Here is a 25,906-nt window from a genome sequence, read left to right as displayed (position 1 = left end):
ATGGAAGTGGAAGAGGATGTAGATGAAGATGAAATGAGAGATATGATACTGCGTGAAGAGTTTGACAGCTCACTGAAAGATCTAAGTCGAAACAAGACCCTGGGAGTAGACAACATTCCAGCCTTGATAGAGTCAGTCCTGAAAAAACTCTACCATCTGGTGAGCAAGATGTATGAGACAGGCGAAATACCCTCGGACTTCAAGAAGAATATAATAACTCCAATCCCAAAGAAAGCAGGGGTTGACAGATGTGAAAATTACCGACCTATCAGCTTAATAAGTCACAGCTGCAAAATACTAACGTGAATTCTTTACAGAAGAATTGAGAAACTGGTAGAAGTCGATCTCGGGGAAGATAATTTTGGATTCGGTAGAAATATTGGAACACGTGAGGTAATACTGCCCCCACGACTTATCTCGGAAGATAGGTTAAGGAAAGACAAACCTACGTTTTTAGCATTTGTAGACTTAGAGAAAGCTTTTGACATTGTTGACTGGAATACTCTACTTCAAATTCTGAAGGTGGATGGGTAAAATACAGGGAGCGATAGGCTATTTACAATTTCTACAGGCAGTTGTAAGACTCGAAGGACATGAAAGGGAAGCAGTGGTTGGGAAGGGAGTGAAACAGGGTTGTAGCCTCTCCCTGATGTTATTCATTCTGTATACTGAGCAAGTAGTAAAGGAAACAAAAGAAAAGTTCGGTGTAGGTATTAAAATCCATGGAGAAGAAATAAAAACTTTGAGGTTTTCCGATGAGATTGTAATACTGTCAGAGACGGCATAGGACTTGGAAGAGCAGTTGAACGAAATGGACAGTGTCTTGAAAGGAGGATATAAGATGAACATCAGCAAAAGCAAATCGAGGATAGTGGAAAGTAGTCGAATTATGTTGGGAGATGCTGAGCGAATTAGATTAGGACATGAGACACTTAAAGTAGTAAAGGAGTTTTGCTATTTGGGGAGCAAAATAACTGATGACGGTCGAAGTAGAGAGGATATAGATGTAGACTGGCAATGGAAAGGAAAACATTTCTGAAGAATAAAAATCTGTTAACATCGAGTATAGATTTAAGTGTCAGGAAGTTATTTGTGAAAGTATTTGCATGGAGTGTAGCCGTGTTTGGAAGTGAAACTTGGACGAAAAGTAGTTTGGACAATAAGAAAACAGAAGCTTTCAAAATGTGATGCTATAGAAGAATGCTGAAGATTAGATGGGTAGATCACATAACTAATGAGGAGGTATTGAACAGAATTAGGGAGAAGAGGAGTTTGTGGCACAACTTGACTACAAGATGGGACCGGTTGGTAGAACATGTTCTAAGGCATCAAGGGATCGCTAATTTAGTATTGGAGGGCAGAGTGGAGGGTAAAAATCGTAGAGGGAGACCAAGAGATGAAAGAGCAGATTCAGAAAGATGTAGGTTTCAGTAAGTACTGGGAAATGAAGAAGCTTGCACAGGATAGAGTAGCATGGAGAGGTGCTTCAAACCAGTCTCAGGACTGAAGACCACAACAACAAGAAGCCACATACAAGCTTCGTAACAAGGCTTTTGCGGAAGTATTAGATCCTTCCACTTCTATCGCGATCTATTTAAAAGCATCTTATGGAGAAGTAATGGATGTCCACCAACCGGAACGGAGGCAGACATAGTACAGCAAGGACGAGCGGGTGCTTAGATTCACAAAAGGAAGAAGAAACGCATTTCTGTAGCTCATAGTACAGAATAGCTGAAACTATCTTCAGCACATACAGGATTCAACAACGGTGAAACAATCCCTGAACACTCATGGTACGGAGCCAGAAAGCGAGGAAAGGCTGTCCAATCTATCTAGATCAACAGCCAATTACAATAAAGAATACACGACGATTTCAAAGAATACGTCATAAGAACGGATTAACGATAACAAGGTTAAACAGGCATTCAATCACAATTTCCAGTCCAGAGAGTAACGAAGACACAAGTGAGAACACAGCAAGGTTCACCAAGAACAGGAGATGCAACGAAGATGATTTGGAAGAAGGAAGAGCCTAGACCAGAAGGGATCAAGAAACTTTTTCAAATCCTTGCCCATACCAGACCATTATTGTATTTAACCACCAACGAGAATCCACTTGAACTGTTCTAACAGTATAAATATCCTATATTACTTATGTCAGATTGCAATACCTTCAAAAAGGGGGGATGACTACTCGTATAGAACCCTACAGATGAATTGACCAACGGTGAACTGGCATAAATATTCGACGAATGGTGAAGAAAGGTTTTATGCTACCAAATATGAATCTCCAGTACACCCTCACCATGGATGTATGCAACCTGGAACAAAGGTAACCACGCATTCACGACAGACTCAGACCTTCAGAAACTTTTCTCTATGCCACCCGCTTTCTTTGGGATTGGAATAATTATATTCTTCTTGAAGTCTGAGGGCATTTCACCTGTGTCATACATCTTTCTCACCAGATGGTAGAGTTTTTTCACGAATGGCTCTCCCAAGGCTATCAGTAGTTCCAATGGAATATTGTCTACTCCTGGGACCTTGTTTCGACTTAGGTCTTTCAGTGCTCTGTCAAACTCTTCACGCAGTATCATATCTCCCATTTCATCTTCATCTACATCATCCTCCATTTCCATAATAGTGTCAAGAACATCTCCCTTTTATAGACCATTTATATACTCCTTCCACTTTTCTGATTTCCTTTCTTTGCTTAGAACTGGTTTTCCATCTGAGCTCTTGATATTCGTGCAAGTGGTTCTCCTTTCTCCAAAAATCTCTTGAATTTTCGTGTAGGCTGTATCTATCTTACATTTTTCCTCTAGCCATCCCTGCTTAGCCATTATGCACTTCCTGTCGATCTCATTTTTGAGACGTTTGTATTCCTTGCTGCCTTCTTTATTTACTGCATTTTATATTTTCTCTTTTCATCAAATATATTCAATATATATTTTGTTATCCGAAGCTTTCTACTAGCCCTCGTCTTTTTACCTACTTGATCCCCTGCTGCCTTCACTATGTCATCTCTCAAAGCTACCCATTCTTCTTCTACTATATTTCTTTCCCCCATTCTTATCAATTGTTCCCTAATGCTCTACCCCACTTCTACTGCTATTTGTTTTACTGTCTTTAGCTTCTGTTTGAAATTCTATTTGAATATGGGTGTTGTATTCAATTTGTGGAACTTCAGAACACCACCCTCAACATACAATATAATAAGAATTGTTTAACTCATAATGTAATTTCAGGTGATATAAAAAATATCTTGGAATATCATGTTATTTACACCAAGTAATGTGAAAACGAAGGCGAAGATTGTGTGGCTAAAACGTGAAATTAGAACAGCTGATCAACAACAAACTTCACAAAACATGTTTAGAACTGACCAATAAATTTGCAATATCAGCTCAGTTTGCGGAAATAATAGGGAGAGAAAAGGCGCCCATACAGAAAATAATGCGGGAGAAACAAAACAAAAAAGTAAACTGAATCATAAACCCCCACAAACACACCCACTGAAAACAGTCATCACAATCAAACACATCAGTTCCATGACAGAATCATCAACCTAACTGACATTAAACTTATCAAACAAGAGAATAGCCTCCTGGAAACAGGACCAAAACACGACATTAACACACACACATATAGCACAAAATGATAGAATATCACATAGCAAAATCTGAATACATTACAAAAGAACAAGAGAAACTGAGTACATCAAACTTCACTAGAAAGTTAGTTGCTGCAGAAATAACACAGATAATCAGAATTCACAAATCCGCCATAATTTCTAAAAACAAAACAGAAGGAAATCACAGCCAACAATCTTAAACAGAAATTAAAATAAAACAATGCCATGGTAACAAGGGCAAACAAAGAGAGCATTGCTATGGCTATGAGTGTAAAGGAATTAAAACGTTAATGTTTCTGAAGGACAACATCACCAAACTGACCAGTGATCTAACAGCAAAGTACAGGAGAAACATTGAACAAACACTGAAAACATAAAAAATACATTCTCTAAATGTCAGATAAAAGTAATGATACAATAAATTCCAAAGACACCCTTTCTAAAATCCCTACCGTAGGTGCAGAAGGGGTATGTCCGTTTAAGGTCAGCCATCATCTTCAGAAACCTTCTATCATATCACTTAGCCCAACATACGCAAATCGCTGAAGAAAGTGTATACACCTTCAAAAACAACAGAAACCTAGAAAACTCATTGGTATTGGTAGAGAGCACCAAGAGCATAGACATACCAGACTTAGCAGGCCTCATATCATTTGACGTCACATGATTGTAAACCTGCTTTCCAATAAATGAAAAAATAAACAAAATCATAAAAAGACTAAAACAACATGGAAACAAAGATTCACAATTAATCAAACAGCAACCATACACAAGATCAAGGCAACACAAAATTACTTTCTGTTCAACAAAGACATTCATTCCCATCTTGAAGGACTGCCAATGGGATCACCAATTAGTGGTCTCCAAGCCAACATATTCACGAACAATTTAGAGAAGGCGATCCTCATGCACATAATATAACCAAAATAATAGAAAGTTATATACTGGTACCGTCATGCTGATGACATAATACGTCTGATTCTGGAACCAGACACAGACATGGAACGTCTACACAATGAAATAAACAACTTATGTCCATAAATTCACTTCACATTAGAAACAGAAATAGACAACACACTAAATTTTCTGGATCTCATCACATGAAAAGCAAACAACATGCATAACTTCATAATATTCAGTAAAACGACAACCATGAGCCCCACCATTCACAATTCCACCCAGTGGCACACAAGTAAGCAATATTCAGATTCGTGCTTCACAGACTGAACAAAACAGCCATAGGTAAACAGATTTACGCACTGGAGATAGACAAATTAAAAAGAATTGCCAGTGAAAAATGATACAGAAATTAAACCAATAAATTTGTGAATGGAAAAGGAACGAATGCACCACACACAAACACACACAAAGCCTTACACAACACAGAACAACACAACACACACTGATCACATGGAGGACACAACTGGGCAAGAACACACGCACACATAAAACAAAATGACACATTTAAAACAATACACTAAGCATGCCTCAGAGCCCTAAAAAGTAGATGAACGTATAGCATATTTACTCAGCAACTAATAGCCTATAACCAACACCCAACTACAATAGCAACACATTTAAAAATATTGAAATCTGGCCACAGCCTATACCACAAGCAGACAATAGAAGAAAACTTCCACTTACAGAAAGCAATAGCAGAAGGCAAACAAGTATTAAATGAATACACTACGCTCTGTAAAGGGAAATTATTTAGCACATTAAACGAACTTTACAGAAAAGGGAAGACTCACAGCTAAGGATAACACACACGCACACTCTCACACACTCACACACACAAACACAGAAAAGTAAACAAAATCCATATTCGGTGCCAAACTCATTCGGGAACAAATGAACGTGAGTAATAACAAAATATGAGTAATAAAAAATGTGTACATATAACATTTTACCACACCGAAATTACTTTTTTAAAAATCAAGGGATGTATTAACTTGGTTATGTAAAAATCGAGGTAAGAACGAAAACGAACAAAAACTGTCTTCAGGTCCCATTTTTTTAGATCAGTTACAACCTAAAATATATTAACTTTATACAGTTTTTCAGTAAACGAAGCCCGCTGATGTTAGCACAGAGGTGCTAAACGCGTTGGACAACAAGAAAAAACAGTGTTTTTCATAAATGGTGGAACCTATAGCTAATAATTTCATCTGAAAACACGAGAAAAATAAGAGCTGCAAATCCGACGAATACTGGGCTACGATCAATATCTTTGTGTGGCGCACAAGAAGAACATGTGAGTCGCTGCATCTCGGAGACGAATTCAGTACTTGGAATGTGCTGTATCAACCAATGAAGCAGAGGTTATTCCACGAAGAGCATCCAAAGAGCGAATAGTCGACACACGGTGAAATGAGTCATTTGAAGTAGAATCTCACGCACAGTCTTCCTGTCACATATCCCAAGATGATGGACAGACTCGGCCGAATATTCCGAAAATGCGGCATAAATTCTGTATACAGACTGAGTTACTCAGACTGGGCGTAATGCTTAAGAGGAACGCAATGATCTTCTTAACGGACTTGTTCATTTAGATATTTTACCGCCATGTCACAGAAATGCTATCCTTTACTGTTTCAATCTCTCAACAAGTCATCGGATAATATGTGCCTACTCAGGCCTTGGCCACCACACACATTTTCCTGATGCTCTTAAGACAAAATGAGGAATATCTTCTAATGGTCACTTGCTAGGAGTTCGAAAGCGGTAATCGTACTTTTGTGTGCCCCCTGGAATACGGAACAAAAACTTCCAAGTGCCTCAGATCCAGCAGAGGCAAAGGGACGCACTCGTGAGCACATTGGATGCCGTGCACTTGCATCACAGAATGCTTCAGCATGACTGGTCGTTCCATAACATCGGGATCACAGAACACAAGCAAGCCTCTTCGAGGCAGACACAGAAATGGCGTCTCGATTGAGCACACCTTGGAGTGCTGCGGAATTCTGAACGCAATTCCCCGATACAGAGGGTGAAGACCACAGGTAACGAGCGGGAAGGCAGGCCTGTGACCACTGCGGAAAGCTCCCCCAGACAATGTTGACGTGAGTGCACGCAACGTCCAGCTGCGGGCACGATTTCAGTCCACCATGAGCAGATGAGGAGAGTTCTTTGATAATGTCAGCAACTTCTCAAGGCGTAAAACCGAAACAGACGCTCCAGGCCATAAATCAACAATTGGCCATGAAAGTGTCAACAATTACAGAATACTGATCAACCTCTGGATGTTCATCAGTAGACTACGACTTAGCCTCTATATTATTAATAAAACGCTTGTCAGCTATAAGTAGAATCTGTTAATTAGAGTGTACACCTCATTACCTTAACTACCTGGCTAGACACAGCAAACGTCAATCGATCTGTCCTATAAGATGTAAAAGGCATAGACGGATATAATTATGTAGTGACGTAAGTTCATCACAATAACGATAGTCACGCCTTGAAAGAACATACTGGTCCCTCTGGAGCGCTATAGATGGCTATAGATTGTGCCAGGCGGTCTTGCAACTCATCATCGCGGACGCGCCTAAGTCGTGGCACTGAATCGGTGTGAATGTGCAATATCTGAGCTAAATTATCCACCCAACCCCAATGTAATGTGAAATTGACCACTAGATGTCACGAGACGTGAACCTGCCGGTAGGAAAGGAGATGGGGAGTAAGTGTTGCCAGTAGAGAAGTAGTAATAGCAGAATGGGTAGACCAGTCCAATGTGGACTGGTCATTGGATGTTACCTGAGCAACAGATCCTTGAGGAACATTTAAACTTTTTTGAAGGTGCCAGAGTCGACTGCTGGTGACGTAGTTGTGAAGTGGTGAAGGGTAGGAAAAACCACTGGTAAACCAAGAATACGCAGACGTCATCTACTGACGCTCAGTGACCGACAAACCACATGAAATCAGCGGAAGACGTCACTCGTGAATCCCAAACGGGCTACAAGCAGTCCAGCTGTAGCTCCCACAGTGAAGTGCGGAGCAGGTGGTGTTAGAGCATGGGGATGTTGTTCGTGGTTAGGGTGTGGTCCCCTTATTGAACTTAATGATATGAATATATTGTACAGAACTGTGTACTGTGTACAGTATAGGGCATGTTTGGAGATGATAATCGCTTGTGTGAGCATGACAATGCACCCTGTCAGAAAGTAGCATCCGCATGGCAATGGTTTGTGAACCGTGACATTCCTGAAATGGACGGGCTTGCGCAGAGTCCCGACCTAAACCCAATGGAACACCTTTGGGATGAGTTAGAACGACATCGCTCCAGATCCAACAGCAATACCTTCTCTGGTTTCGACTCTTGAAGAAGAAGAAGGGGTCCCATTCATCCACTGACACGTCAATGAAAGCGGCCCCAGCTGAATTCAAGTCGTCATACAGTTGAAGGGTGGACACACCCCATATTAACATCCACTGAGAGCTGTCCGGGCAGTTTTAATCGGATAGTGTACTAGTCGCTTGCATGCAGTCAGTACGATATATCTATGTGAAGACAATATCGAACGGGAGCTACCGTCTTTGCTGGCCTGTTGGTGTGTCAAGGTGGACCGTCCAACATGTGTACTAGGAATGGCGTAGCACTCGCAGTCATGAGACTGGGAGTAACGGCAATAACTAAACAACGTATCACGCCTTTTCAGCTACAGTCAGTTTCATATTCGACACGGGTTGCTGCCGTCAGTGAACGCACGTTCATCTCAACAAGTTTTTGAGCGATCATGGCAAAGGGAACTACATGAAACGGAATGGTATACCTCACAAGGGCACAATTATCACAGCGTCACATAAAGCTGCACACCCTGAATGGGCCAAACAACACCGAAACTAGACAAAATTGGTGACTCAAGACTCGTAGTGCGGTCGGCCGAGTCACGGTTTTACCTCTCTTCGAATGATGGAAGGCGTCGAGCCCAACGACGTTCCAGTGAGGTGTTTAACTCGGAATCTGTGGACGGAGTAGTTGAGGTCAGCGCAAATGGCGGCGAAGGTCACGTAACACACAAACACCGACACGTGCTTGAATACTAGCGGTAAAAATTAACCAGAAACACTCCGTAATCAGCTAAGTGTTTTGTGTGTGTGTGATGGAAAAAATTACCTACTAAACAATGCCATATGGAAATGTAATTTCTTTTAACGCAATTATTCTAGCAATTAGCAATAGGATAGGGTACTTGGCAAGCATAGATTTATTGTGACTCGAGGTTTTTCCAATTCTAACAATAACCAGAAGGCTAATAATAACACGTTACCAACCGTAATTAACGATAGATAACTAGTGTTCTAAGAGAATTACGTTAAAACCCATAAGGAGTAGCGATAGCTTGAGAGATACAGAGTCATATAATAATAGAAGAAGCATCCATTTTTGAAAAATATGTAAAGCGTAACGTCTACAGCAAACGCAATTTTCCCACTCGGAGCAAGAGAGATTCGAAACAAACTGCGGTCGCCACAAACAGAGGATTATCAATAGAAAGATTCCAAAACAACATTATCACTTTCATTTTTGTTTTTGTTTCCTTAATTAGTTACTCTCATTACAGCTGATTTCTGATTCACTACTATTTCTTTTTTATACAAATATTGTTAAGATATACCACATAAACTCCAGTCCTCAGAGAAACAGTTACGTAGTTTTTATTCAATGTATGTTACGTGTTGTAAGACCTGTGTAACGTATAAAAGAAGACAAGTTTTCAGAAAGCAATAAATAAATGTAATGACAAACTCCCTACAACTCCTACGTCTACATCTACAGCTATGCGATTACTCTGCTATTCACAATAAAGTGCCTGACAGAAGGTTCAATGAAAAACCTTCAAGCTGTCTCTCTACCGTTCCACTCTCGAACGGTACACGGGAAAAACGAGTACTTAATTTTTTCTGTGCGACCCCTGATTTCTCTTGTTTAACTTGATAATCATTTCTCCCTATGTAGGTGGGTGCCAACAGAATGTTTTCGCAACCGGAGGAGAAAACTGGTGATTGAAAATGCATGAGAAGATCCCGTCGCAACGAAAAACGCCTTTGTTTTAATGATTGCGACTCCAATTCACGTATCATGTCTGTTGCACTATCTCCCCTATTTCGCGATAATATAAAACGAGCTGCCCATCTTTGTACTTTTTCGATGTCATCCGTCAGTCCCACCTGATGCTGATTCCACATGGCACGGCAATACTCCAGAATAGGGCGGACAAGCCTGGTGTAAGCAGTCTCTTTAGTAGACCTGTTGCACCTTCTAAGTGTTCTGCCAATGAATCGCATCCTTTGGTTTGCTCTACCCACAATATTATCTACGTGATCTTTCCAATTTAGGTTATTTGTAATTGTAATCCCTAAGTATTTACTTGAATTTACTACCTTCAGATTTGTGTGACTTAACGCGTAATCGAAATTTAGCTGATTTCTTTTAGTACTCATGTGAATGATTTCACACTTTTTCTTATTCAGGGTCAAATGTCACTTTTCGTACCATACGGATATCGTATCTAAATCATTTTGGAAGTCGTTTTGATCATATGATGACTTCACAAAACGGCAAATGACAGCATCATCTGCAAAAAAATCTAAGACGGCTACTCAGATTGTCTCCCATGTCGTTAATATAGATCAGGAACAATAGAGGGCCTATAACACTTCTTTGGGGAACGCCGTATATTACTTCTGTTTTACATTATGACTGTCAGTCTGCTGTTACGAACAGTGATATTTATGACAGGAAATCACCAATCCAGACGCACAACTGAGGCGATATTCCATAGGCACGCAGTTTGGTTAGAAGACGCTTGTGAGGAACGATGTCGAAATCCTTCTGGAAATCTAAAAATATGGAATCAATTTGACATCCCCTGTAGATAGCACTTATTACTTAACGAGTATAAAGAGCTAGTTGTGTTTCACAAGAACAATATTTCCTGAAACCGTGCTGACTATGTGTCAATAAATCGTTTTCTTCGAGGTACTTCATAATTTTCAAATACAGTATACGTTCCAAAACCCTATTGAAAATCGACGTTAGTGATATAGGCATGTAATTCAGCGGATTACTCTGCTTCCCTTTTTGGGCATTGGTGTGACTTTAGCAATTTTCCAGTCTTTTGGTACTGATCTTTCTGTGAGCGAGTGGTTGTATATAATTGCTAAATATGAAGCTGCTTTATCAGCATACTTTGAGAGGAACTGACTAGTATACAATCTGGACCGGAAGCCTTGCCTTTATTAAATGATTTAAGCTGCTTCGTTACTCCGAGGATATCTACTTCTATGTTTCTCATCTTGACAGTTGTTCTTGATTGGAATTCAGGAATATTTACTTCGTCTTCTCTGGTAGATTTCAGACCGAAGTTCAGTAGTGTTGAATTACATAAACCCATTAGTTAAATCAACTTAAAGTAAATCTCATTTACAGAGCAGAATTATGAGACAATTTTCATAGGTTTATGGGCAAAACGAATAAGCAAAGACTTAAATGAAATGAAGAAAAGGTTCAAACATAGGTGCACTCTTAGATATCTATGTCGTCACCATGCGGTTCACCGAACTATACCTGACTATACTGGTACCACATCAACCGGGTTGTCAGTTTCTTTGGAAGCATTCTGGTCTCGATTTGTCCGAGCTTTTGGAGCTGGGGACACAGTATGTTTGCAAGCAGTCAGTATCCGAATCTGAGGGTAAGAGCCGCCGAGCACAGAAGTGTGACTCGGTCGGAGGTACGAAGAAGTCTTCAGTGAAACGAGTGACGTTGAGTTTTGCGGTTATTAAAAGTAAGATGAATGTCAACGGAAGGGAAAAAGAGGAAGTGCGATATAATGAAAAGTACCGTTTAAAGAATTCGGAGGAAAGTAATGTAATGAGAAGTTAAGGAAGAGTCGCGTTGGGAGTTTAATGGCTCAACTGCTGCAGTTAACAATTGTACGCCGTGATGAGAGACTGTAGTTGCCCGTAGTGGTATCTGATTTAAGATCTAGTAAATTTCACTGGAAATGTTCCAGGGTGGCTACAGCCGAACTGAAATTAGTGTAGTGTAGCTGATGACGAGTGTGTGGGCAAACGCAAGTATTGGAACTGTTGTTAAATAGACGTTGACTTTAATTTGAAGTACTTCTCAATGAAGCACCCAGAAGACATGGTAGGACGTCAGTATAACTGGATGTAAAAACTATCGACAGTTATGCAAATGATTAGATCTGCAATTCTCGGTGACATGTAGACCGGACATCACAGTACACTATCGTAACCAGTGTTAAGTGTTGTTACCAGGTCTGGTAGGGTATGCAAGAGGTTGGAAAACCGTCAGGTGTACTGTGGAGGATATGGAGATGCCGCTTATTCATGTGAGACGGCGTTGTATGCATCTGACAGTTTGAAATGGCCCTCATTGTGGGTCTCCATCTCGACAGCTGATCGAATCATGCAATATCCAGATTTCTGGGGCACTCGGATGTGACACTGACCAGATGTTGTGCTGGATGAGAATGTGAGTGCGGGCACTGTCCTCGGCAAGGTTTCAGTCTACCACGTCTGATTAGCATAATCGAGTATCACCGTATTGGGCATCAGGCACATTGTAACCCCTACACATCTGTGCCCGCGAGAAAAAGTAGATCTACATCTACATCTACATTCATACTCCGCAGCCACCCAACGGTGTGTGGCGGAGGGCACTTTACGTGCCACTGTCATTACCACCCTTTTCTGTTCCAGTCGCGTATGGTTCGCGGGAAGAACGACTGTCTGAAAGCCTCCATGCGCGCTCGAATCTCTCTAATTTTACATTCGTGATCTCCACGGGAGGTATAAGTGGGGGGAAGCAGTATATTCGATACCTCATCCAGAAATGCACCCTCTCGAAACCTGGCGAGCAAGCTACACCGCGATGCAGAGCTCCTCTCTTGCAGAGTCTACCACTTGAATTTGCTAAACATCTCCGTAACGCTATCACGGTTACTAAATAACCCTGTGACGAAACGCGCCGCTCTTCTTTGGATCTTCTCTAGCTCCTCCGTCAACCCGATCTGGTACGGATCCCACACTGATGAGCAATACTCAAGTATAGGTCGAACGAGTGTTTTGTAAGCCACCTCCTTTGTCGATGGACTACATTTTCTAAGGACTCTCCCAATGAATCGCACCCTGGTACCAGCATTACGAACAATTAATTTTAGATGATCATTCCATTTCAAATCGTTACGCACGCATACTCCCAGATATTTAACAGAAGTAACTGCTACCAGTGTTTGTTCCGCTATCATATAATCATACAATAAAGGATCCTTCTTTCTATGTATTCAAAATACATTACATTTGTCTATGTTAAGGGTCAGTTGCCACTCCCTACACCAAGTGCCTATCCGCTGCAGATCTTCCTGCATTTCGCTACAATTTTCTAATGCTGCAACTTCTCTGTATACTACAGCATCAACGGCGAAAAGCCGCATGGAACTTCCGATACTGTCTACTAGGTCATTTATATATATTGTGAAAAGCAATGGTCCCATAACACTCCCCTGTGGCACGCCAGAGGTTACTTTAACGTCTGTAGACGTCTCTCCATTGATAACAACTTGCTGTGTTCTGTTTGCTAAAAACTCTTCAATCCAGCCACACAGCTGGTCTGATATTCCGTAGGCTCTTCCTTTGTTTATCAGGCGACAGTGCGGAACTGTATCGAACGCCTTCCGGAAGTCTAGGAAAATAGCATCTACCTGGGAGCCTGTATCTAATAATTTCTGGGTGTCATGAACAAATAAAGCGAGTTGGGTCTCAGACGATCGCTGTTTCCGGAATCCATGTTGATTCCTACAGAGAAGATTCTGGGTTTCCAAAAACGACATGATACTCGAGCAAAAAACATGTTCTAAAATTCTACAACAGATCGACGTCAGAGATATAGGTCTATAGTTTTGCGCATCTGCTCGACGACCCTTTTTGAAGACTGGGACTACCTGTGCTCTTTTCCAATCATTTGAACCTTCCGTTCCTCTAGAGACTTGCGGTACACGGCTGTTAGAAGGGGGGCAAGTTCTTTCGCGTACTCTGTGTAGAATCGAATTGGTATTCCGTCAGGTCCAGTGGACTTTCCTCTGTTGAGTGGTTTCAGTTGCTTTTCTATTCCTTGGACACTTATTTCGATGTCATCCATTTTTTCATTTGTGCGAGGATTTAGAGAAGGGACTGCAGTGCGGTCTTCCTCTGTGAAACAGCTTTGGAAAAAGGTGTTTAGTATTTCAGCTTTACGCGTGTCATCCTCTATTTCAAAGCCATCATCATCCCGGAGTGTCTGGATATGCTGTTTCGAGCCACTTACTGATTTAACGTAAGACCAGAACTTCCTAGGATTTTCTGTCAAGTCGGTACATAGAATTTTACTTTCGAATTCACTGAACGCTTCACGCATAGCCCTCCTTACGTTAACTTTGACATCGTTTAGGTTCTGTTTGTCTGAGAGGTTTTGGCTGCGTTTAAACTTGGAGTGAAGCTCTCTTTGCTTCTGCAGTAGTTTCCTAACTTTGTTGTTGAACCACGGTGGGTTTTTCCCGTCCCTCACAGTTTTACTCGGCAAGTACCTGTCTAAAACGCATTTTACAATTGCCTTAAACTTTTTCCATAAACACTCAACATTGTCAGTGTCGGAACAGAAATTTTCGTTTTGATCTGTTAGGCAGTCTGCAATCTGCCCTCTATTACTCTTGCTAAACAGATAAACCTTCCTCCCTTTTTTTATATTCCTATTAACTTCCATATTCAGGGATGCTGCAACGGCCTTATGATCTCTGATTCCCTGTTCTGCGCTTACAGAGTCGAAAAGTTCGGGTCTGTTTGTTATCAGTAGGTCGAAGATGTTATCTCCACGAGTCGGTTCCCTGTTTAATTGCTCGAGGTAATTTTCGGATAGTGCACTCAGTATAATGTCACTCGATGCTCTGTCCCTACCACCCGTCCTAAACATCTGAGTGTCCCAGCCTATATCTGGTAAATTGAAATTTCCACCTAAATCTATAACATGGTGAGAAAATTTATGTGAAGTGTATTCCAGATTATCTCTCAGTTGTTCTGCCACTAATGCTGCTGAGTTGGGAGGTCGGTAAAAGGAGACAATTATTAACCTAGCTCGGTTGTTGAGTGTAACCTCCACCCATAATAATTCACAGGAACTATCCACTTCTACTTCACTACCGGATAAACTACTACTAACAGCGACAAACACGCCATCACCGGTTGCATGCAATCTATCCTTTCTAAACACCGTCTGTGCCTTTGTAAAAATTTCGGCAGAATTTATCTCTTGCTTCAGCCAGCTTTCTGTACCTATAACGATTTCAGCTTCGGTGCCTTCTATCAGTGCTTGAAGTTCCGGTACTTTACCAATGCAGCTTCGGCAGTTTATAATTACAATACCGATTGCTGCTTGGTCCCCGCATGTCCTGACTTTGCCCCGCACCCTTTGAAGCTGTTGCCCTTTCTGTACTTGCCCGAGGCCATCTAACCTAAAAAAACCGCCGAGTCCACGCCACACAGCCCCTGCTACCCATGTAGCCGCTTGCTGCCTGTAGTGGACTCCTGACCTATCCAGCGGAACCCGAAACCCCACCAACCTACGGCGCAAGTCGAGGAATCTGTAGCCCACACGGTCGCAGAACCGTGTCAGCCTCTGATTCAGACCCTCCACTCGGATCTGTACCAAAGGTCCGCAGTCAGTCCTGTCGACGATGCTGCAGATGGTGAGCTCTGCTTTCATCCCGTTAGCGAGACTGGCAGTCTTCACCAAATCAGATAGCCGCCGGAAGCCAGAGAGGATTTCCTCCGATCCCCATCATTGGTGCCGACATGAGCGACCACCTGCAGATGGGTGCACCCTGTACCCTTCATGGCAACCGGAAGGACCCTTTCCACATCTGGAATGACTCCCCCCGGTATGCACACGGAGTGCTGCTGCAACATTCTGCATCATCCCACCCCGTCGGTCGAAGACTAGCAGCAGGCGCACTAGGGAATTATCGCCCATGAGTACGCTTCCCTTTCAAACCACAAGACAAACGGCTGTTTTTGGAGTTCTGTCTTGACTGGGAAGCTGGGACTGCTTATGAATGGCGTCGCTCTGTGTTGAGCGATTAGTCAGGATTCTGCACTACCACAAATGACTACAGTTGGTGAGTATGGCGAATACCTGGGGAGAGCTCACATTCTTGTAATGTTTTAGAGAGGCCCAGCGGTGTTACTCGTAGGTAGCGTCATGATGAGAGTACGACTTCATGTCACGGCTGGTGGTGAATAAGGGAACTAGTGGTACATCCATGTCACGGGCATACTGTATCACTGTGTGTTACCCTTCACGCGACAGTGTCATAGTGCCTCTTTTCAACAGGACAGTGCCCTTCCGAACATTGCTCTATGAACTTTCTGCGTGATCTTGAGGTACTGCTGTGGCAAGCGGGATCTCCAGACCTGTCACTGATCGAACACGTGTCTGACCAGCTCAGACACGAACTCCCTCACAATTTTAGTATCCGGGGTTACCAAGGACGCGCTACAACAGTCATGAACCAGCTGGCTTCAGGAGAGGCTACAAGCGATATATGTCACTGTTCTCAACAGAATCAATGCGAGCATCCAGACCAGATGAGGTAACATAATACTGATAAGTGGGTTCATACTGCCAAGTTCTTTCTATATTTGACGTGATTTCATAATCTCCGAAATAAATTCACTCGTGATCTCAACCTGTAAACATTGGAGAATTATGTATTGTTTCCTCACGTGTGATATTTTCTAGGTTGTAATTATAATGCGCTTTGAAATATTATTCTGTTCGTAAGGCAATGTGATGGCCAAGTTGGTGATACATTTTCACTATGTAAAATGTTGTCAGGATTGAAAAGGTTTTGTCGTTAAACAGAAGACTGTGAATTATTGCTGTTAGGGGAGGAGGACGCGGTGCGTGGCAGTTTCAGTTACATTATGAGACATTTTCGTAACGAATTTGATCTTGCACTGTGTGTAGCTTGCAAAGGCCCTTTGGTTCTAGTTGGCATGTGGGTGGAGGCTGTCGAATAGCAGTCTTATACGTTGCGTTATTATGCAAAATGAGGTTAATGTGTGAACCGCATGGTTATTGAAATACTATGCTCACTAATTCCGCGTGGAAGGTATTAGTTTCATAAATGATAATTTCTGATAAGAACACTGTGATCTGTGTTAATAAGTTGCTGAAGTGTGAAACTTCCTGGCAGATTAAAACTTTGTGCCCGCCCGAGACTCGAACTCGGGACCTTTGCCTTTCGCGGTCAAGTGCTCTACCATCTGAGCTACCGAAGCACTGCTCACGCACGCTCCTCACAGCTTTACTTCTGCCAGTATCCGTCTCCTACCTTCCAAACTTTACATAAGCTCTCTTGCGAACCTTGGAGAACTAGCATTCCTGAAAGAAAGCATATTGCGGAGACATGGCTTAGCCACAGCCTGGGGGATGTTTCCAGAATGAGATTTTCACTCTGCAGCGGAGTGTGCGCTGATATGAAACTTACTGCCAGATTAAAACTGTGTGCCCGACCGAGACTGGAACTAAGGATCTTTGCCTTTCGCGGACAAGTGCGAGGTACTGGCAGAAGTACAGCAGTGAGGAGAGGGCTTGAGTCGTGTTTCGGTAGCTCAGATGGTAAAGCACTTGCCCGCGAGAGGCAAAGGTCCCGAGTTCGAGTCTCGGTCGGGCACTCAGTTTTAATCTGCCCGCAAGTTTCATATCGGCGCACACTCCGCTGCAGAGTGAAAATCTCATTCTTGCTGAAGTGTATCGAAGTGTGGTTTGTAATTCTGCGTTGTATTAAGCAAAGACCAAGATTTTAAGCTTCTTCTAAAGTTCAGACGGTCAGCATATGACCGTTTATACGAGCCATTTCACCAGTTTAGGGGAAAATAAGGTAAATGTGCACCGTCTAATAAAATAAACTTGGAAAAGGCGTGTACTGTTCATGTTCTCTGTATCAACCTTTTTTCACACTAATTGGTGATGAAATTCCCTTCCTTAAGATCCGTCCATAATTGTTGGGACATTCAGCACGTTGCAAACCTTTGGACGTAGAACTATCTGAGCAAAACTCTGCAGTTAATGTGTTGTTAGATATTAGATATACGCAAAGGTCGTCCGATTTCTTCTGCTCAGTAGTCTCTTTACTGTCTGAATGTCGAACTTCAACTGTCTGATCGTGCCAATCAAAGATGCGATGCTCGTATTTCGTTTCTTACTTAATTACAACCACGGCTATCACGAAATGTCACGACACACAAAACGAAAATACAAAAATGGTTCAAATGACTCTGAGCTCTATGGGACTTAACACCGGAGGTCATCAGTCCCCTAGAACTACTTAAACCTAACTAACCTAAGGACATCACACACATTCATGCCCGAGACAGGATTCGAACCTGCGACCGTAGCAGTCGCGCGGTTCCGGACTGAAGCGCCTAGAACCGCTCGGTCACAGAGGCCGGCAAAAACGAAAATACTGTAGGATTCTGCTCTCACATCAACGTATTGCATCAGATATTGATATAAAGTTCATAGTCAGAGGTAAGTAAAGAATGGTTTATCACATTCATTGGTGGAATCTTTTTGCCTAACTAGAACATGGTGGACTAACAAATTACAATAATCTGCAGGCAAGCTCAAGTTAGATGCTCTAGGTCAGAGATCTACATCCAGGTGGCACAGAGACCACTGTTTCTGGTGTAGTGGCAGTAGCAGATTTCGTTGCAACGACGACGAGGCTACATGTTCTCTGACGAAACGCAACGGTAACAAGGACGGTACAGCGTTTGAGAAGACTGTTCGTAAATGTTTATTTAAGACAATGCACATTACAGAAACTAAAGTGGAATCGGAATTAAAGTTAGTAAAGAAATAGAAAAGATTGTTAGTTTGGAGAAAGAGTTCTCCTGTAATTAACCTGCAGAAAATAATTCATCTACTGCAGAAGATTAATTAACATAAACAGTCAAAATACAGAGAGGGAAGTATTTGACTGACAACTTGGCAGCAGCATTCGACACACGATTCAAGCTGAATAGCACTGAAGTGCTATTTGTTGTTTCATACATATATCTCAACAGAGCAGAAAGCAGTTAATGTTTATCAGGTAGTTTTGAAGTGACAGATATTTAATATAACGCAGAATTTGTTCTTGTAGCCGTCTGCCGCTAAGAGTTGTTATACAAACCAGTGTCACAGTTAGGTTTTCACTTGCTGGATAGATTGCATCACTAACCTTTATTTAACTGTTACTTTAAACCTGTAGTATCTCATTGTCTAATATGACATCCGGCTTATGTGCCAGTTTCGCTTACCTCTGTGAGGAAATGAAAGCAGCAGCCTGGTGGAAAATCTCTTCAGTTCGAACAACGACGTTTCTGACAGTCACTAATGCACTATTCTGTTCGATTAACTTTTTTTAGAACCACCAATTGTTTGGAGTGGGCGGTACTTCAGTTGTTAAAAAAAAAAAAAAACTCGATGTATAGTAAGTACTTTTGCAAACGGGAACAAAATAGCGGAGTTATAGTATGTTATTTCTTCGCTCCCAACTAAATAATTTGCGATGAGCTTAATTAAATTTGCGACCGCTAAATGAGCTCGTTAGGGAGAGTAGGGAAAGGGGGCAGGGACTGCCACATGATTTCAGAGGCGTGTGGCTCTGCCTGAAGCCCTGCACGCCCTGGCCGTGCCCCTTTGCGGTCGGCAACCGGCAGCGCGCAATCGCGGCGTATATCTGAGACTCTTCTGTGCGGCGCCCTGGCAGCCAAATGGCGCGTGCTATGACGTCATAAATAAGTCGTCGCGGGAGCTGCCAATAAAATTATTCATCTGGCTGGGCGCGCACGGCGGCGCAGTAAGTGCCGCCGCTATCTCGGGTCATCCCGCCGCTGGCGGCGAAAACAAATTTCCAGGAGGACAACTTTCTTCTCCTACTTCCTCTTCTTCCGTCGTTCTCCCTCCTTTCGAAGAAAGAGAAAATTGCGTTTGATTGAAATCGTGTTTGTGTAAGTCACGTCACCTTAAACTCGCCTTTTTGAAATGGCAATTCTAAGAGGCGCTGAAGAGCACCTTCACGAGAACGGGCAGTCCAGTCTCAGCCGGAGCTTGCAGCGAGCACTACGGTATCTTCCTGAGGCCCCGTCTCTGCTGTTGCTGTATCACGAGAACGTACGTATAAAAGCGAGATGAAAATTCTTCGTAGTTGTCCTTATTTTTCTTTTTGAATCATCAGACTTTGATGCTGCCCACCATGAATTACTCTCCTGTGCCAACCTCTTCATCTCACAGTAGCACTTGCAACCTACGTCCTCAATTACTTGCTGTAAGTATTTCAGTCTCTGTTTTCCTCTGCAGTTTTTACCTTCTACAGCTCCCTCTAGTACCGTGGAAGTTATTGCCTGAAGTTTTAACAGATGTGCTATCATCCTGTCCCTTTTCTTGTCATTGTTTTCCAAATATCCCTTTCCTCACCTCTTCTGCAGAGAAACTCATAATTCCTTACCATATCGGTCTATCTAATTTTCAAAATTCATCCGTAGCACCACATCTCAAATGCTTCGATTCTCCGGTTTTCCCACAGTCCATGTCTCACTAACATACGATACCTTGCTCCAAACGTACACTCTTGGAAATTTCTTCCTCTAATTAAGGCCTATGTTTCATACTAACAGTCTTCTCTTGGTCAGGAATGCTATTTTTGTCAGTGCTAGCCTGCTTTATATATTCTCCTTGCTCCGTCTGTTATGGCTTAATTTGCAGGCTACGTAGCAGAATTTCTTTACTTCGTCTGCTTCGTGGTCACCAATTATGATGTTAAGTTTCTCGCTTTTCTCATTTATGCTGCCTCTTGTTACTCTCGTCTTCTTCGATTTACTTACAGTCAACATTCTGTACTCATTAGACCATTCAATCCACTCAGCAAATCCCGTAATTTTTTTAACCTTCACTGAGGAATGCCATGTCATTAGTGAATCGTATTACTAAAATCCTTTTCAACTCAAATTTTAACTCCACTGTTGAACCTTTCTTTGATATCCGTAATTGCGTCTTCGATGTACGGATTGAACAGTAGGGGCGAAAGACTACACCCCTGCCTTACACGCTCTTTAATCCAAGCACTTCGCTCTTTGTCTCCCACTCTTACTGTTCCCTCTTGGTTCTTATACATACTGTTTATTACGAGTCTGTCCCTATAGCTTACACCTATTTTTGACAGCGTTTCGGACATCTTTCATCACTTCACATTGCTGAACGCTGTTCCCACGTTGACAAATCCTTTGAACGCCCCTAGATTTTTCTTTAGTCTTGCTTCCAGCATCAACTGCATGTCACAACTGCCTCTCTGGCGCCTTTACCTTTCCTAAAGCTAAACTGATCATCTCACACATCCTCAATTTTCTTTTCCATTCTTCTGTATATTATGCATGTCAACAACTTGGATGTATGAGCTGTTAAGCTGATTGTGCGACAATTCTCGTACTTATCGGCTCTTGCTGTCTTAGCAATTGAGTGGATGATGTTTTTTCCGAAAATCAGATGGTATGTCGCCAGACTAATACATTCTAAACACTAATATGAATAGTGGTTTTATCGCCACCTTCCCCCAGTGATTGAGAAATTCTGATTGAATGTTTTCTACCCCTTCTGCCTTATTTGATCTTAAGTCTTCTAAAGCAGTTTGAAATTCTGAGTCCAACACTAGATTCTCTAACTTATCTGTATCGCACCAGTTTCTTCTTGTTGTACGCAATCAGCCAATTCTTCCCCCTCATAGAGGCCTTCAGTGTACTCTTTCCACCTATCCGCTCTCTCCCCTGCCGTTAAGACTGAAATTCCCAATGACTTTTGATATTATCACTCTTGACGTTAATTTTACCGAAGGCAGCTGATATAACTTTTCTATATGCTGAGTCTGTCCTTCTCACGATCATTTCCTTCTCGATTTCTTTGCATGTTTCATGCAGCCATTTCGCCTTAGCTTTCGTGCACTTCCTATCGATTTGTTTCCTAAGTAAGTTATTTTTCAGTGTTGCTGAAGTCCCTGAACATTTTTATACTTTCTTCTTTCATCGATCAATTGAAGTATTTCTTCTGTTACTAATGGCTTCTTCGCAGTTACCTTTTTTTGCACCAATGTTTTTCTTTCCAACTTCTGTGATTGTCCTATTTAGAGAGGTCCACTCCCCATCAGTTAAAGTGCCTACTGAGCTATTCATTATTGCAGTATCTATATCCTCAGAAAGATTCAAGCCCATCTCTTTATTCCTTAGTACTTCCGTATCACACTTCCTTTAGCATTGATTCTTCATGGCTAGTCTCTTAAACTTCAACCTACTCTTCATCAATACTAAATTGTGATATGAGTCTATAAGTGCTACTGGATACGCCTTCTTCCCAGTATCTTATTTCGGAATCTCTGTCTGAGCATGATGTAATGTAAATGAAATCTTCCCGTATCTCCCTTCCGTTTCCAAGTATACCTCCTATTGTGATTCTTGAACAGATTATTCGCTATTACTAGCTGAAATTTATTGTAGAACTCAATTAGTCTTTCGCCACTATCATTCCCAGTACCAAGCCCATATTCTCCTGCAACCCTCTTTACTCCTTTCATTACAACCGCATTCCAATCCTCTATGACTGTTAGATTTATATTTGCCTTTACTTACTGAATCACCAGTTCAGTATCAGCATATGCTTTCTGTATCTCTTCATCTTCGCCCGACGACTTCGGATTGTATATCTGAACTATCGTTGTCGCTGTTGCTTTGTTGTCGATTCTGATAAGAACAACCCTATCACTGAACTGTTCGTGGTGACTCACTTTCTGCCCTTCCTTCCAACTGACAGCGAATCCTATTCCCGTTATTCAATTTTCTGCTGCTGTTGATATTACCCTATACCCTTATGTACAGAAACCCATTTTTTCTTTCCATTTCGTTTCACTGATCATCACTATATCTAGACTGAGCCTATGCATTTCCCTTTTCAAATTTTCTAGTTTTCTTATCACGTTCAAACACATTCTACTCGTGGAACGTAAGCTTTTCGTTTGGTGTTCAACCTTTTTCTCATGGTCAACATTGTCAGTCCCTTCCTGAAGATCCACGTGGGGGATTAGTCTGGAATCTTTCACCAATAGAGAGATCATCACGACATATTTTCAGTTACAGGCTACATGTTCAATGGATACACATTATCTGTATTTAATGTAGTGGTTGCCATTGTCTTGCCCACCCCACGGGCAAGAGAGTGCCCTGGACCTCTAACCGCCCTTCCGCCTTCTAAGACAAGGTCGTTGGCTGAAAAAGGGCGACTTCCTATGCCGAACCTCTCGGGGTGGCGCTGAAGAATTTTTTTTATTGAAAAAGTAAGCGATGGTGCGCTTAAAACCCAGGACGGAGGACGTTTTGATTAATAACCAAAGACGCGGTCTCTAGACCACCTTCACATTTACTGTATTAAAACATTAACGGAAATGAGCACGATATCTTTATTAAGCAGTAGACTTAAAGTCTATGCAAAAGCGTGCTCAGATTCAGCTGCCGATTTAGTAGACCTCTATGAATATTTACAGAAACTGATGAAGACAGTTGATCACTCTACAAGAGGCTAACGTGGAATTTTTGATGTAGAACCAGGCAAAAACTAAAGAACAATTCTTCAGTGAGACATATCGGGTATGCGACTAAAATCAGGAGAACTCTAACGCCAATACGGTTTGCTGAGAACTTCAGCATGTTAATCTATAGCACAGTTCTCATAGAAAGCAAACAGCAAATGGATTTAGCAAAGACCAAATACAGAGAAATTGACCACATTCATAAACAGTAATGTAATTGCACAAGCTACGATACACATACACCACTTTCGATTATTCAAGCAGTTAGTAGCTCTTAAGGTGAATGATGACAAATACTTACAAAACTAGAAAGAGAAACACATTCATCAAGCAGGAAGCCAGAAATGTAGCTTACCAGAATTTCATTATGAATATGGAAGTATATCAGAGTAAGTTGTGTATTAAGGCAATAAAAGTAGGATAAGAAGTCATACAGACAGACCGACAGGTTCCATTATTGAATTAAGTTACTTACAGATAGAAAAAGAGGTATTGTAGATACGAAGAAATCACTTACAGTAAAGGCCTGAGTTTCAAGAAAACGATAATAGGACCATATTTTACAAGAAAGGAGACAAACCACGATATAAAAAGCTGTATACCCTTCAAAAGTCCTCTCGTTATTGCACGAGATGTTAACTAAAATCATCGCAAATTGCACTGAAAACACATTGGATTTTGAACACAAAAAGGAACAAACAGAATTTAGAAGTGTATTTAGCACTATAGAACAATTATATCACCCAAAAGTTATTATAAAATGAAGAAATCAGTATGTATTACCACATTCCCTATGGTGTTGGAGAGTTTCTGACTCAATTTCAACAAAACTTGCACTAAGTCACTAAGGGATAAGGTTGATTACGTCTGTGCCGGAATATTGAATTATACCGTATAGGCTTTAATGGTCCAACAGACCACTTCCAGGTTCTGTAAAAAATATAACTGAAAGATTACTCAAACAACGATATTCCATGTAAGAAAAACTATTCTCTAATTTCTCCAGAGCATCTTATAGTTTTTAAACCAAGAAAAAGAAGTATTAGTTAGTGGAACATACCAGAATAACCTTCGTTTCGATGTTGACAGAGTAATTTTTGCGTCCCTGCCAGATATACGTCCACAGCAAATTGAAGAAATTGACAGAGGGAATTTGGAAGTGAGTTTAAAAATAGTTATAATAAGGTTAAAATAGTTTGTAATTAACACATCGAAAAGAAAATAGAGCAAATTGACAATGAAGTACTAGAACCAGATGTTTATTTTTGGCATTTGCGGGAGTTAAAGACAACGGCAGGAAAGATAGGAAAAATAAATAAACGAAAGTTACAAACATTCTGGAAAGGAATTAGCTGCATTAAAATCGATCTTCCGAATTGTCTAAGATGGTAAGCCTAAAATAGATAAGAAGTGTCAGATTCTGACTAATAGGGGGTAGACGAAGACTTTTTTTTTGTGAAAAGGCATTCACTAAATTTAGTGTTGCTTAGGAAACGTATATCTGGCATTATCACCAGAGACAGGAGAACAATGAAATGTACACTCGAACAGGCGTGAGTCGAAAATGTAATTATGACTGAAATGAAGATGGTTGGTCATAATAACGTTTTCCTCTCAAGTCTGTTCCAGTAGGCTTTGATTGTTCTCTTAATTATGAGTAATGAAGATAACTCTTACAGTTGCAAAGGTGCTTGGAAGAGCTGTTGAACGGAATGGATGTGTCTTGAAAAGAGGCTATAAGAACATCAACTGAAGTACTGGTAAACCAAGAGTGAAACTTACTCCCAATTTCAAATGAGTACACACTCCGCTGCAAAACTGAAAATTCGTTCCTCAAACGAGAGCAATGTGGGAAATGTAGCGCTTTAAAAATGCTGATGATTAACAGGGTAGATCGAGCAACTAGTGAGGAGGCACTGAACTGAACTTGGGAGAACGGAAATGTATGACACAACCTGATCAAAAGAGAAGACATGAAACATCCTAATGCATGAACGTATGGCAGTTTGGTAATGGTGGGAAGTGAGGGTCGAGAAACTTGTAGAAGGAAACTTAAGCATCAATACTGTAAGCTGGTTCAAACGAATATATCTTGCAGTAATTACGCCTAGATGAAGAGCTTTGCACAGGGTACATCAGCGTGGAGAGCTGCATCAAAGCAGTCTTTGGACTGAAGACCGCAACAACAATAATGAAGATGAAATAGATTTGGGCGAGACGTACCATTAGACAATGGATCTTACAAATATCAATGAAGTTGTTGAAATGGAAGAGATAACAAAAGACAGAGGCGATAACTTAATGGAGGGGATGCAGTTGGCATCAGAACACATGTAGGAGCAACAATGATGCGGTAAGATGAGAAACCACAATCTGTCGAGAATTTAGGAAAAAAGTTCTTGACAACGTTGACGATGATAGCACTCGGTTCACGGAACGCTAAACTTAGGAAATGGTGCGGCAGTGGAGGTAAGAATTCGTTCTGCAGCTTCCTGGGAAGTATGATGTAATGAAACAAGTGACGTTTAAGTGTACTCAGTACCTAATATAGAACATATAAATAAATTTTTGTTGAAAACTTGCAGTTTCAGGAATTACT

The sequence above is a fragment of the Schistocerca gregaria genome, chromosome 5 (assembly GCF_023897955.1).
Source record: "Schistocerca gregaria isolate iqSchGreg1 chromosome 5, iqSchGreg1.2, whole genome shotgun sequence".
Lineage (NCBI taxonomy): Eukaryota > Metazoa > Arthropoda > Insecta > Orthoptera > Acrididae > Schistocerca > Schistocerca gregaria.
The sequence above is the reverse complement of the archived record's forward strand: the minus strand, read 5'-3'. Positions refer to the sequence as shown.